The sequence below is a fragment of a genome, unplaced genomic scaffold, assembly GCF_019419815.1.
Source record: "Pyrus x bretschneideri cultivar Hongxiangsu unplaced genomic scaffold, Pyrus_bretschneideri_v1 Contig2, whole genome shotgun sequence".
NCBI lineage: Eukaryota > Viridiplantae > Streptophyta > Magnoliopsida > Rosales > Rosaceae > Pyrus > Pyrus x bretschneideri.
In genome coordinates this window covers 13,106,179-13,120,449 of record NW_025999501.1, presented here as the reverse complement: position 1 = coordinate 13,120,449, position 14,271 = coordinate 13,106,179, and the positions used below count along the sequence as shown (strand labels likewise).

General features: G+C 34.1%; 1 long non-coding RNA gene across 1 annotated transcript; it reads left to right on the top strand.

Annotated features, from left to right (window-relative positions):
• The first annotated feature begins 12,579 nt into the window (after window positions 1-12,579).
• Window positions 12,580-14,271, top strand: LOC125476741. Its single transcript, XR_007258036.1, has 2 exons — window positions 12,580-13,161; window positions 13,364-14,271. It is a non-coding gene; the product is annotated as an uncharacterized LOC125476741 (long non-coding RNA).

Below are 14,271 nucleotides of genomic sequence, written 5' to 3'. Positions count from 1 at the left end.
AAACTGGTCCAAAGTCGGATTATATAACTCGGTTGGAGCGGAGGGAGTGGGTTTCCGGACCCACAAATTTGTTTTTCTATGGGATGTGGGGGCCATTGTTTAGTAGTCATGTCGGGATTGAGATCCTTTCCGAATATCACATTTCCATGCCGACATAAAGAGCAATACGGACCTTCAAGAGAGGGATATTTGAGTGTTGGAAAGAGAAATTGTGTGCGAGGTACGCTACAGGAATGAGGTTAATGGAGACCGTAGAATTTAAAATGAATGGTCCGGATTGATGTATCCGTCAACTCGAGATGTGAGATTTGGAGAGGATCTCAATCCATCCTGTTAACGGTTATTATCGACTTTTTATTTTTAATTTTTATCACAAGTAGTCTTGAATTGACCCAATGCATCAAGATGTTCTATAAAATTAAAAATAAATTAATGTAATGGCTTAGTATGTATGCTGCAAATCGATGTAATCCTTTCGTCACAATTTTCTCAAAAATTTTATCCGTGATAGCATGTAGACGTAGCGTAGATATGGATCCACAAATTTGTTAAATATTACGATGGATAATTATTGAAATGGCCCGCCTCTTTTTTTTCTTTTTCTTTCTTTTTGTCTTTGTTTTTGTCTTTGTTTTTGTTTTTGTTTTTGTTTGTTTTTTTCTTTTTCTTTTTTTTTGTTTTTGGTCGTGTGGAAATCGATACTTAGAGCTGCACCTTAGTCATTAGGGCCTTCTATCTTGTTGGCCCAATGTTTTTTTATATATCTTGTATATACATATAAATATAACAAAATTAAGGACATTGTAATTAAATTGTGAGTGCAGTAGAAATGGTCCGCCTCTTTTTTTTGGCTGTGTGCAGTTCGGAGCTACACTTTAGTCAATAGTTTTTTCTTCTTTTCAAAATTTACTCCATATAAAATTAATGGCCCCATCCAACAATTGATTACAAACAAGCCATCGTACTAGTCCAAATGTTTTTTTTTTATTTTTAATTTTGCTTTTCAAATTCACTTTCAGTAACAAGTAACAAAAACAAAAACAAGAAATCATAGAAAGGGTCAGACAAAAAAAAACACATATTAAATTTGGTTCGAAAAATTAGGATCTAATTGCTGTATTAAATTACATAGAAAATTAGAAATAATTCATGCAATGATATATCAAAGTAATGCATACACATAAGTAACCAATGTTAAATGAAAATGACATAATGAATTAGAAAAACTTGAAAATACAGTCGAAGCAAGTGTTGGACACTTTGTCCTTAAGACAAGTTAACGCCCCACTACGGTGCGTATGGTTGACTGGCGCTCGTCTCCCAAGATACAATGATCACATCCTTGTAATAGTAGCACTCCAAACTACAAGGCTCCAATAAACCACAATTGTGTTAAATACTCTCTTATATGGACTCAATGAGACTCTAATATTTAGTGCATTCTATGTATAATTATGTAACTAATAAAAAAAATTATCAATTGATTATAGGGGCTTCCCTAATGTAGAATTTGAGATACCTTTTTTGGAAGCATGTGACTATTCAAGAAGAGTAAAAAATTCCAACTCTTCATTTGAATAGACGCATCTTTCTACCAAAATGCTTAACTTCTAATTTCCATTCAATGAATAAATTTAATATTATAATAATAATAATAATTTTTGGACATATTTTACCTTCTTCTTCAACATATAAAGTTGTAAAACCTAAGTCCATTTGCAATCCTCTTTTTCTTTCAAATTCTCAATCTTTCTAATTCTATTGAATATGTAAATCAACTCTCACATGATCTTGAAGATTGTAATTTGAGGGAACCGAAACTATGAATTTATATTTTGTTTTCAATAATTTATTAAACAAACACTGGATGATTCTAATATTCCATATTGTGATGTAGATTATAAGAAGAACAGAAGAGAACCAATTGGTGCTATTGATTTTATTATATTCGTCAATCAGGTTTTATTGCTCTTTATTCTCTTGAAATCTTTAGCTTATTGTTGATTATTAATTATCCAGAGAACGATATAATAATACATTAATGAGTATTTACTAAAATCTCACGGCCTGGGTTGGTCTAGATGGGGAGAAAAGAAAGGAGGAAAGAGAGGGAGAGGGACAACGGCAACGATGTTGACACCAATCCTGCTATGTCGATAACCATTCTTATTGTAGCAGTGTAGATGAAGTGAAATGCAAGTACATGCGTAAACTTTAAAAGAGTTCGGGATACTATTTCGAAGAAGGACATGAGAGTCTAGAAACTTTTCTAGATCTAAGATATATAATGGTGGTATTCTAAATTAATCATGCATTGTCATTCCTTTAAATTTTTCACAAGGTTGTCTGTAACTGACTTGAGCTAGCAACGAATTGACCATTCTTGTTACATAAAAGTTATACTCGAAAGGAGATCAGATTACTAGTTTTCATCCATGTGTTGTAATTGTGACTTTTACATCAACTCATAAGTGGATCACATATTTGTCACGTCATCAATTTAATAATAGATCATATAGTCAAATAGACAAAAACTATAAATTAATAAAAATTAAAATCTCGTAGCGTGATGTGATGTGAGAAAATTCAAACTTTGCAACATATTTTAAAAATCACTCCAAACTTATAGTGTAAAGTCGTATTTAGCCTAACAATGAATCTACTACAAAGGGACACGTTTGTGCAATTTGTGATATGTGATGCCTCCCTCAATTACTAGACCGGGAACATGATTATTAATTTATTAATTAACTACACCAACATGCAAGTGGAAGTTACGTAAGTTAGATTAACATTGAATCATCGATCAAAAAGCCTATGAGATATGGCATTTTATGATAAAAGTTGACACAAACATACTTAGTAAGCATACGTATACGATAAGTTGTTCAAGTTTTCTAAACACCTATTTGATATGTTGACCTTACTTCATATAAGCACCCCAATAGATTAAATATATTCGTTTCACCAATGAAACCAAATTAAGTAGGGCAACCTTCAATTATGCATAATTTTAAATAATATTGAGAGGTAGGAGCCCAGACAGGTTCAACAAGAAGTTGACTTAGGCACAATATAAAATATGCTATTAATTACGTGATTTTTTTTTTTTTTTTTTTTTATGTTTGGTTACAAGATATTATTTTTTCGGGGCCGAAAAGACAATTAATTATGTGATTTCTTTAAAAATGAGATGAGTTGGTGGCTTTGAAAAACAGTCCATTCTTTTGGAAGCCCAAAAACTCAAAGAATATGAAAATCTTAACCTAACGGACCGTTGCTCCTTAGAGCAGTTCCACCCCTAAAGACTTTGCACTAGCACCCAGCGCATTTATCCACTCAAGTGAACAGTAATAAATCACAGTGAACAGTAATAGGCCAAAGCATCTCCACCCCTAAAAAAAATAGCCTAGTCCATTTTATTAAAATATTATTATTTTTATTATAAAATAATAATTTAATTTTAAATTTCTGACTTCTTCTTCCCTTCTTCTTCTTCTCTTTGGACTCCCTTCTTCTTCTTCTTCCCACTTTTCCCACTTTCTTCCTTGATTTTCCAACTGTGCAATTAAGCACAGTTTCACCAATTCTTCTTCTTCTTCCTTTCTTCTTCTTCTCTTTGGACTCCCTGCTTCTTTTTCTTCCCTTTGGAACCCAACCCACATTCTGAAACGATGCAACCCATAACTGAAACACCTCTCCATTTTGATTGAAGCTCCAAAGTTGAGTTACGAAGGTAAGTTTGTGGGAGTTACGAAGGTCCACAGCTAGAAGAAGATAGCTTCTCGATTGAAGCTCAGTTTCAATTGGAGTTTACTGGGGTGGTTTTGCTTTACAAACAACCTCTCACCAACCTTGCCAAGAAATTCGGCGACTGCTTCCTCCTCCGCATAGGGCAACGCAACCTCGTCGTCGTCTCCTCGCCGAAGCTTGCCAAGGAGGTGCTCCACACCCAGGGAGTCAAATTCGGGTCGAGGGAGGTGTGACGGTATCGCCTGGCGTCATGTAGGCCAGGCAAGGGCTCAGCACATTCTAAGCTGGCCTAGAGACCAGCTTGGGCTAGGTGCCAGCCTATCTGCTCAGCTGGAGTGGATTGGCTGGGTGCCAGGCCAATAATTTGGCTAGGTGCCGGCCTAAAGGTTCCCCGGTGCAACTGCTCTTAGCTATCTAACACTGTCAATAAACTCTTAATTTATTGATATTTATTTTCTTTAATGGTATGTGCCGTTTCAAGTTTGGATTTTTTTTTCTTGCTCTTTATATTTATTGAAAAATGATTTTCGTGACATTTTCTCTTTTACCTTTGTTTATTTTATTTATTTTATTTTTGTATTTATTCAATCTAAAACTTATAAATAAACATAGGTACGAATTGAAGAGGAAGGAAAATGATATGCGGAAATTATTTGGTGATTCCTTTTTATTTTTTGTGAAAGACGGCTTGACTTCAAGCTCATGCAAAAAACTTCTGAATTTATGGAATAATATTAGAGGAACAAGGTCAACAAAGATGACCTAAAACATGATTTCTTTATGCTTTTTATTAGTTTTGGAGAAACACATTTGCATTTCTCTTTTAACCCATAAATAAAAATAAAAATAAAAACTCTCTTTTAACCAACATTATATAATTTATATTCCTTTCATAAAGTTTGTTTTTTTTTTTTTTTGGTACAACGATATATTTTTACATTAAGGGGAGGGGAAGTTCGGCTAAGCCACACAATAGATAATTTAATTTGGTATCGAATTCACCATTCACAAGATTCGACCTAAGACTTCTCACTTACAAGTGAAGAAAAATATCACCAGACCGTAATATTGTGTGGCTATTCCCTTCATAAAGTTAATAATTCATACTTTCTTAATGCATGCTAATTAACACAACATTACATTTAATAAACAATGAATTGTCCTGATGAATGGCACTTCTAGTAGATTGAAGAATTATTGTGACAATTCTACAGACGATTTAAAATAAGTATAAAAAAACGTGTGTGTGTGTGTAATGTGTCAAGATTAATCAAGAGCTTATTTTGGTCAACTAAAAGAGCATTCGGCGTGCATGGATGGATAAATTATGGATTGACTATTTAAATATGAGTATGAGTTCCTATTTAAAACTCTTTGTTTCTAGTTCATAGACTTTTGTGTTTATAATTAGAACCATTCATATTATATGTCATTCTATAAAAGTCATGTATATAAAAAATCAATTAAAACTAAGGTCATTTAGTCATTGAATTGTATAAGAATAGATGAATGGAAATGGTAAAAGTGTTACGAACCGTTTATCTATATGCTACAGTTAATTGACTTAACAACCTTAGTTTTATTCACGTTTTACAAAGATGATTTTTACAGAGATTTATAATATAAACGGTTCCGAATATAAACACAAAGTTCTGTAAATCATTCACGAAAAATTTACAAATTTCTACTCATCTTTAAGTAGTCAAGAATTGCTCTAAATTATGATGAAAAGGTTAAGGTCGTGCATGTGTTTTGATCTAACCTAATATATTATCAATAAACTACAATTTCACTATCAACATTTGCGTGAGATTTACACTTAGAATCTTTTTATTAATCTTTGTAGATCTTTTCGTTTTTCAATGAACTCGACTTTCAACAAAGTGTTTGAAATTTACTCATTTTATGCTTCTTTACAATTTGTTGGATATCTCTACGTAATATGTCTTCTGACCACGTTTCTGAAGGTAGGAAGCCGAAATGTAAGAAAAAAGTCCTATAATTGAGAGGGTTTTTTCTGACAACCTATAGCTCGCCTGACGACTTATAAAATATTGCCGCATGCTTGAATTTGCATACCAGCAACGACTGCTGGTAGAGATCGAATAAGAACAACTCCTAATTACTTTTTGTAATTATGTATTATCTTACATCAAACACAGCCATCTTCTGGGACATTGTTGACATATTTAGGGTTTTAACTAATTGTCCAAGAAAAAATGTTAAGTAAATTCTTTTAAAAGTAAAACTCGTTACATATTCTACTTCACTTTTTTTTTTTTTGGTATAATTCTTTTAATGTTGGCATAGTTAATAATTGAAGTTCCAAACGAATCGTTTGGGAATGCGATGTTGCTAGAGTTTATTATTTAGAAAAACCAAGGCAGCGCTAGTTTGTGAATTGAATATTAGTTAGGGTTTATTCATGCACAAGGCATCAAGAAATTAAGATTTTTTATTTATTTTTATTTATTTTTGCCTTTGTTCTACTAGAAAGAGAGAAGAATGTCTTCTCTTTGTTTTACAAAAGTTAGGAGGCATGCATGGTTGCGGTCAACTAGTTATTTAATTCATAATTTGTAGCAACTTGTAACTCAGCAGCACATATGGAAAAACAAAAATAATAATCGTAAACAAAGCAAGAGTTCTAATATAATGTTTACACGAAATCAAACAAGAGTTTTACTAGCTATAATGTTGCAACTTGTAACTCAGGCACCATCAACAATCTCAAGTAATTCCACATACATTGTCTATATATATCCCACCATAAATATTTACACGAAATCAAATATTCTTAAATTGAAAATAGATCAAACCTCATAATAATTCATAGTTTTAATTTTTCTGAAAATAAGAAGTTTATCAGCACGTACATTACACAAACCATTCACTTAAAACACTTTTAAGTTTTTTGTTCTAAATCTCTTCACGAATGGCTTTTGCTTAAACACTTGTGGAATCAAGCTCTATCCGTCTATTCTAATTAAATTCACCTTCAAACACCAAAGTAAAACCTAAAATGACTAAAATGCCATTGAAATTATTTTTCCAAAATAATAAAATAAGTAAATAAAATTCCGGGGTAGAATACCACATATACCATCCTTGTAACTTGTGAATCGCAATTAAATCAACCCAAAAAATAAGCCTCCATTAAGTTAACTGCCAAATCAAGAGATGTACGAGTAAAAAGGTAAAAAATAAGTAGGCCGTGTGGCCCTTTTTTTTCCACAAAATGGAGGGATGAGGACTTCTCTCTGGATCCTCTTTGTGAGGGTTTTAGGGATCACTTCATCGTATTCATTTATCGTATATCGTGTGATCAGTTTTTGTCAGGTATTGTTTATGTTCGATTTTAAATTAAAAAATTTAAAATAATTTCTGATCGTAAGATGTCGGATGAACGACCACGATGGAATGATCTTCAGAACCCTCACAAACAGAATCTGTATAGGATCCTATTCCAAAACGGAATGCACGGATACGAGTGTTACCCAAGGCAGAGACCAAAAGCAGCATTATTGCACAAAGCTAACCAGAGGCATACGGAAGCATTGTAAGTGTGGTGTTTTATTGCATACAAAAGCGCGCCAGAGAGGGGCCATGAAGGGCTCATAACAGCGGGAACTTTTAACCTTCATACATGTGGGCCTGGGGATTAGGTCCGCCCTTGACGGTAAGCAGCCTATTTCAGGAATGATAGCAGAGTCTGACGATATGAAAACACAGGGCGCTTTGTCGGGAGACGACGGCCGTACCCTTTCGGCTTCTTTACTTTCTCGTTTGTTCAATCAATTCATTTTGTCGCGTCATTCGTGAGAAATTTTCCCACCGGCTCGTTAGTTGACATAGAGTTTCATCAACCAGAACTTGACACTTGTACACATTTCCTACACCAACATACTGTTTTAGAATTAAAAAATAAAACATATTGGGATTTGGTAGATCAAGTAGTTTCTTACATGAAACGTTAACACGATACAAAAATAACATGTTTCAAGTCAACACAATAACTAATCAGGTGACCCGTTAATAATAGTTATATACACGGGTAACCCGTTTCGATCCGTTAAGAAAAATAAATTATAATTTTAAAGTTTAATTACTACAAAAATTATTATAAAATTCAATAGCCATATTGTATATATATGAGTTAAAAAAATTAAGTTTTATTCATTTATTTATTTTTATTATGAGAGTTTCTTATTATCATTAATAGGATAAATTTTACTTAACATGTTGTTGTCCAAAATTAAAATCAACTAGTATAGTATTAGTAAGGCAATAAGACATCCTACAAGTATGAAAAATTTGAAAGAATATATAAACACTCGTGATTCATCATTCCTCCATGACTAGACAATGGTTACACTTACATTATCGTTTAGATTTTTAAAACCATCCAAACCGTCATGAATAGTGTTTTTTATTTGAGTATAAAAGTAATAAAATTAATAATAATTATTGTAGAAGTGTAAGAAATGTAATATATATATATATATATATATATATATGCATTGTGACATCCCACATCGCCCAGGGGACTGATCCTTATATGTACATTCCATCTCTACCTAGCACGAGGCCTTTTGGGAGCTCATTGGCTTCGAGTTCCGTAGGAACTCCGAAGTTAAGCGAGAAGAAGGCTAGAGCACTCCCAGGATGGGTGACCCTCTGGGAAGTTGCTCGTGAGTTCCCAAAAACAAAACCGTGAGGGAATGGTAAGCCCAAAGCGGACAATATCGTGCTACGGTAGTGGAAGCGGGCCCGGGAAGTGATCCGCCCCGGATCGGGATGCGACATTGGTATCAGAGCCTATCCCTGGCCGGAAATGTGCCGACGAGGACGTCGGGCCCCTAAGGGGGGTGGATTGTGACATCCCACATCGCCCAGGGGACTGATCCTTATATGTACATTCCATCTCTACCTAGCACGAGGCCTTTTGGGAGCTCATTGGCTTCGGGTTCCGTAGGAACTCCGAAGTTAAGCGAGAAGAGGGCTAGAGCACTCCCAGGATGGGTGACCCTCTGGGAAGTTGCTCGTGAGTTCCCAAAAACAAAACCGTGAGGGAATGGTAAGCCCAAAGCGGACAATATCGTGCTACGGTAGTGGAAGCGGGCCCGGGAAGTGATCCGCCCCGGGTCGGGATGTGACATGCAATCACATGTAGTGACAAGCTTTACAACTTTCATGAATGGGTCAACTTCAAAATCCAACACTATAATCCATAAACCTTAAATTTGTATTTTACCGTCAATTGTCTTTTAGGCTTTATTCTTTATATTGAATTTCATTTTTAAAATTTTCTTTTTTTAAAACATGATCTTCTAGGGGATGTAGGAATATGAACGGTTCAGATCTTTGATATCACGTTCCGATATTTACGATTAATTGAAATATGAGTCGATGTTATATAGTTTGTAGAGACTTTATAAACGCCAAGCAATATTTTCACTAACGGTAAAACTGTGAACATAATATCAACGATTCAAACCGTTCATCTTCCTATATCCTCTAATAGATCATGTTTTCAAAAAAAAAAATTTGGTGAGAAAAATGAAGCATAAATGTAAACAACAATCGACAGTTAAATTTTGATATATGATTTATATGATTATAGTGGCACATTTCAAAGTTAAACCCTTCACGAAAGTTGTAAAGCTTGTCATTACGAGTGTTTATATATTTTTCACACTTCTACATTAATTAAAAAAACTATTAAAGACTTTACTTAAACAATAGAAATAGGATAAATGAGAAGAGTGCTAATGTAGAAAGTCTCACTGAAAATATCATCAATATAACTTTTGAAGACAATATATCACGCCAAAATTCCAATACCGTTTCCCATAGTGATTGATGAAAATTGAAGAGTTTGATTGTAAGAAAATGTGCAAGGTTACAAACCTTGAAACATAACTCCCATAATTTTGCAAATCTTTTGAATATTTGCTATTTTGTAATGTTCTAATGTTTATTTATTTATTTATTATTATGCTCTTATTTTGGGTATGTAAATATGTAATACTTGAAAGACAAATGTGTTTTTATGTTTTGAATGTGATAATATGGTATGTATATATTTATTTAGTATTATGTTTTTCATTTGATTATTTATTGGTTTAAAATACATTTTCCTTAATGGGTAACGGGTCGGATCATATTACCTATTAATATTATCATGTCGATTTTGGGTCGGGTCATTTTACCCTTTTATTTTAACGGGTGTTAAACGACACGACTCTTTAAGATATCGAGTATGACACGAAAACGACACGAACACAGGAACACACGACACGAATGCCAGGTCTAGGATTTGGGCCTCACTAGTCTCTTCTTCCTCTCTCCTCCTTCGGAAAAGGCATTTTCATCAATACAACACCAGCCTTCTCTCTTCCCTCTCCTTCGTCGTCTCTATGCACACCGGCAACCAAGCAATCTCCGACCAAAGCGTCACCATCACCTGCATCTGAATGTCCAGTACGACCACTGCCAAGATCACCCACTTGATGTTGATGCCCTCCACCCAACAACCACATCACTCCCACCACTATGAACACCCACTTAAAACTCCAGTCTTTATCGTGCAACTAAAATATGAATTTGATACCATCTTCTTCTTTGATAGTCTTTCCATACTGAAATATGATTTTAAAATAGGGCATAATTTTGAAATTAATTGTTAAGTTATAATTTGAATAATGTAAATGCAAAAATCCTGGATATTTTGGTCGGAGATTGCTTGGTTGCTGGTGTGCATAAGACGGCAAGGGAGAGGAAGAAAGAAGGATGGCCGGTGTTATGCCTTTCAGTTTCACGAAAAAGGGAGATAGAAAGGAGAGACTAGTGGGGTCCAAACCCCAATATGTGTTATTTATTTATTTATTATTATTATTTATGTTTAAAATGTGGGTTGGAGTTGAAATGTGTATAGGTGTCAGATCAAGGTTGGTGGAACTCCATGTTAGCTAATGAGCTCGGAACCTGAAAAAATTTCTCGTCATTCATTTGATCTTTAGAATTGATTGCCAAAAAGATATTCAAAGTTCTACATTTCTGCTGGCCAAGATTTTGCAATTTTGATAGACTACCAACCAGGTAGTTAATTGTTTTTTTAACCACAAGATTTTTGTGATCATTTGAAAAATAAATTACGACGGTTTTTTAGTTTCTGGTATTACAACACTTGATTCCTAAATTGCATCAATTTAACGTTTCGTCAATTTATTGTCTAATTAGACATTAAGTGTTGACGTGACATTGTTCGAGCTCACATTTGAAGCACACATTAACCGTCAATTTCACCATTTAGTATTTTACTCTTCTAATTCTTTTATGAAATTGAAGGTCAACTTCTGCCTCAAATACAGGTCTAGTTTATGCTACGTCATCACTTAACGTCTAATTAGATGTTAAAATTGACAGAAAGCTTAAATTAGTGCAATTCAGAAATCACATGGTGTAATATGCAAAAATTAGAACCTCATGGCTCATTTTGCAAAGGACCTTCAAACCTTGTGGTGTGAAATGATGTTAAACCAACAACGTAAGTAGTGAATTGTTTTTGTAGTTAGGATGTTTCTCTTTATCCATCTGCGTTTCGGGTTTCAACTTTAATCGTCTCCTTAATGTAAACGACAATAGTAATATTGCTTGTATTAAATAAAAGTAATTTTTTTTTTTGACAAATAGTTTATGCAATTTTAGGTTATCTTTTCATAAAATAGTGGTACTCAGCACACACGCTCTACCTATGCAACTAAATTTGTATTTTATTTTACTACGACTTATCCTTAATGAGCATGGATGACAACCGTAAAAAGTAAAAGAAAAATGAAAAAAGGGAAAAGAAAAGGAGAGGACGGGAGGACGGGAGAACGTGGGGGAATGCAGAGAGGATGAGAAGGAGAGAAGTTGAGTTTTCTTATTTGTTTTTTGATTTTTAAATAGGGTATGTTATATTCACATGGCTATGAGGTTAGTGTAAAAAACAGTAAAATTTATTTTAGATATAATGATTAAATTGTCCACTGTTTTTGTAATTTTCAATTTTGGTGAGAGGATTAGAATGGTATCTTGTTGGAGTTTTGGTTGATAAACAAAGTTCTATAAGTAGATAGTTTAGATATTTGATAAAAAAATAAAATTGAAACTTTCATAAAAAGGACTTGAGCTAAGTTTATTTTAATAAAAAATCATGCTATAACTTTATTTAATTAAAAAGACTTAAATTTTAATGAAAACCCCTTAAATTTTAATAAAAAGACAAAAGAACTTAAATTTTAATGAAAAAGATATAATTTAAATATTAAAAAAAATTGACATGTGGACCCACGCGTCCTTGCACAAACTGTATATGAAACTTATGACGCTGTTTATGAAACTTACTACATTGTTTATGAAAACTTACGACAGTATTTATAAAACTTACTGCACTGTTTATGAAACTTAACGGTACTACACTGTTTCTGAAATTTAACGGTGATACATTGTTTAAGACAAGGTTCTAAAAAACGCTAGGCGCTAGTCGGATGGCGGCCTAGGTGGATTTAGGTAAATTTCTTATATATTTTATGAATTAATTAAATTTACTATATCAAATGTAAATAATTATTAACTAATATGTTGTTTCTTATAGAAGAACATACATATGTGAATGTTTTATGTACATATATAAGCTTGCCTAGGAAAAAAAAAAATATTATCTAAATAATTTATAATTTATATATATATATATATATAATCCCAAACTTTTAAAAATATAAAAAGGCCACATAGTGGGTGGTCTTCATTATTAAAAGCATCAGCACCTTACCTCTTTCACATCACCTGTCCACCACCTTGGGTGGTTTTGATAATTAAAACCATCAGCGTCCATGGTTTTGATAATTAAAACCATCAGCTTTTCCTTGGATTTGAGATACTAGTCCTCAAGTTGTGCCATCACGTATTGAAATGTTTCAGTCTCTCTTTCTCTCTCTCTCTCTCTCTCTCTCTCTCTCTCTCTCTCTTTTGCACTCTCACTTCCCTCATCTTCACAGATGAGCTGCAGAACATACCATAGATTGAAATGTTTAATTGTCTCTCTCTCTCTCTCAGTCTATTTTCGCATTCTTTCTTCCCTCATCGTCACAGAGATGAGTTGCAGAAATTCACCGGTAATCTCTCTCTCTTCGCACTCTCTTTTCCCCCATCTTCACAGAGACGAGCTGCAGAAATTCGCCAAGGCTTTGCTGCTACATAGGAGATCGAAAGTTTGGGATTTGCAGCGAGATTCAAATCGCCTAGACTACCACGTAACGCTGCCTAGCCCGCCGAGCGCCTAGGCGATCGCCTAAGTCCTCCCCGCCTAATTGAACTCTTTGGTCTAAATCGGATTGGAACACTGGTTTAAGAAACTTAATGGTACTACACTGTTTATGAAACTTAATTGTAGTACAGTCTTCTCTATCCTATTTTTGAATTTTCTTGGCACATTCTCATCTTCCAAACGCATTTTCTCCTTCTAATTTTCTTCAATACTCATTAAATTTTCTATATATCTCTTCAATTTCTTAACTTTCTACACCAATTACTTAATTTTCTTGTATTGTCCGCTCATCTGCAGCTTCCTCTTCTCCTCCACCAAATGCAAATGTTGTGCCCTACAACACAACATTTTTAATAATAAAAAAGTTGGGCACAATGGGGTGAGGTACAAGGAGTGCCTTAAGAACCATGCAGCAGTCGTATGAGGTACTGCTACGGATGGCTGTGGTGAATTCATGCCTAATAGAGAAGAAGGCACCATCGAAGCCCTTAAGGGCCTTAACTGTTTTGCTTGCAATTACCACAGAAAAGAAGTTGAAGGTGATCAACAACAGCAGCTTTCCTCTTGGGATCATAATTTCCATCACACCATCAACAGGGCGGTTAGAGTTGGGAGCACGAAATTCTTATTAAATCATGGAGGAGGAACATGACATCACAAAAGTTTACTAGCATTACCCCAATATCCCTACCAACACCAGATGATAATGTCTTACAACATGGGGATGGAAATAGTGGAGATAATATCTAACTACAACATGGGGATGCGAATGATGGGGTCCATCCCCTTAGATCAATCTGATTAGCAGAAAGATCATCACCGTCGTCATCACGATGGCAGATCATGTATTGACATAGGTGTATGGAAATCGCATGCTTTGTTGATCATCAAGTTCATTTGCTTGAATCAATAGGACTTTGAGATCCATTTGAATGTTCGGAAATTGGAGATTGAAACATAGTTGAATTCTAAGAGATTTGAAGAGAGAGATGGACCTTTGATTGGAAAATGACTACTGACTGACGGTTTGAAAAAATCATTCCTCATATTGTTCTTCTCTGTAAGTGGTGGATCATGTATTGATAGAGATGCAGGCTTTACACGCGCTTTTGTTAGATATTTTTAATTTTTTTTCTTTCTCTTGTCCTTGTCATTAAATAAAGTTAATGGGTGGTTATTTGTTAACACTCAAAGTTTTTAAGTCA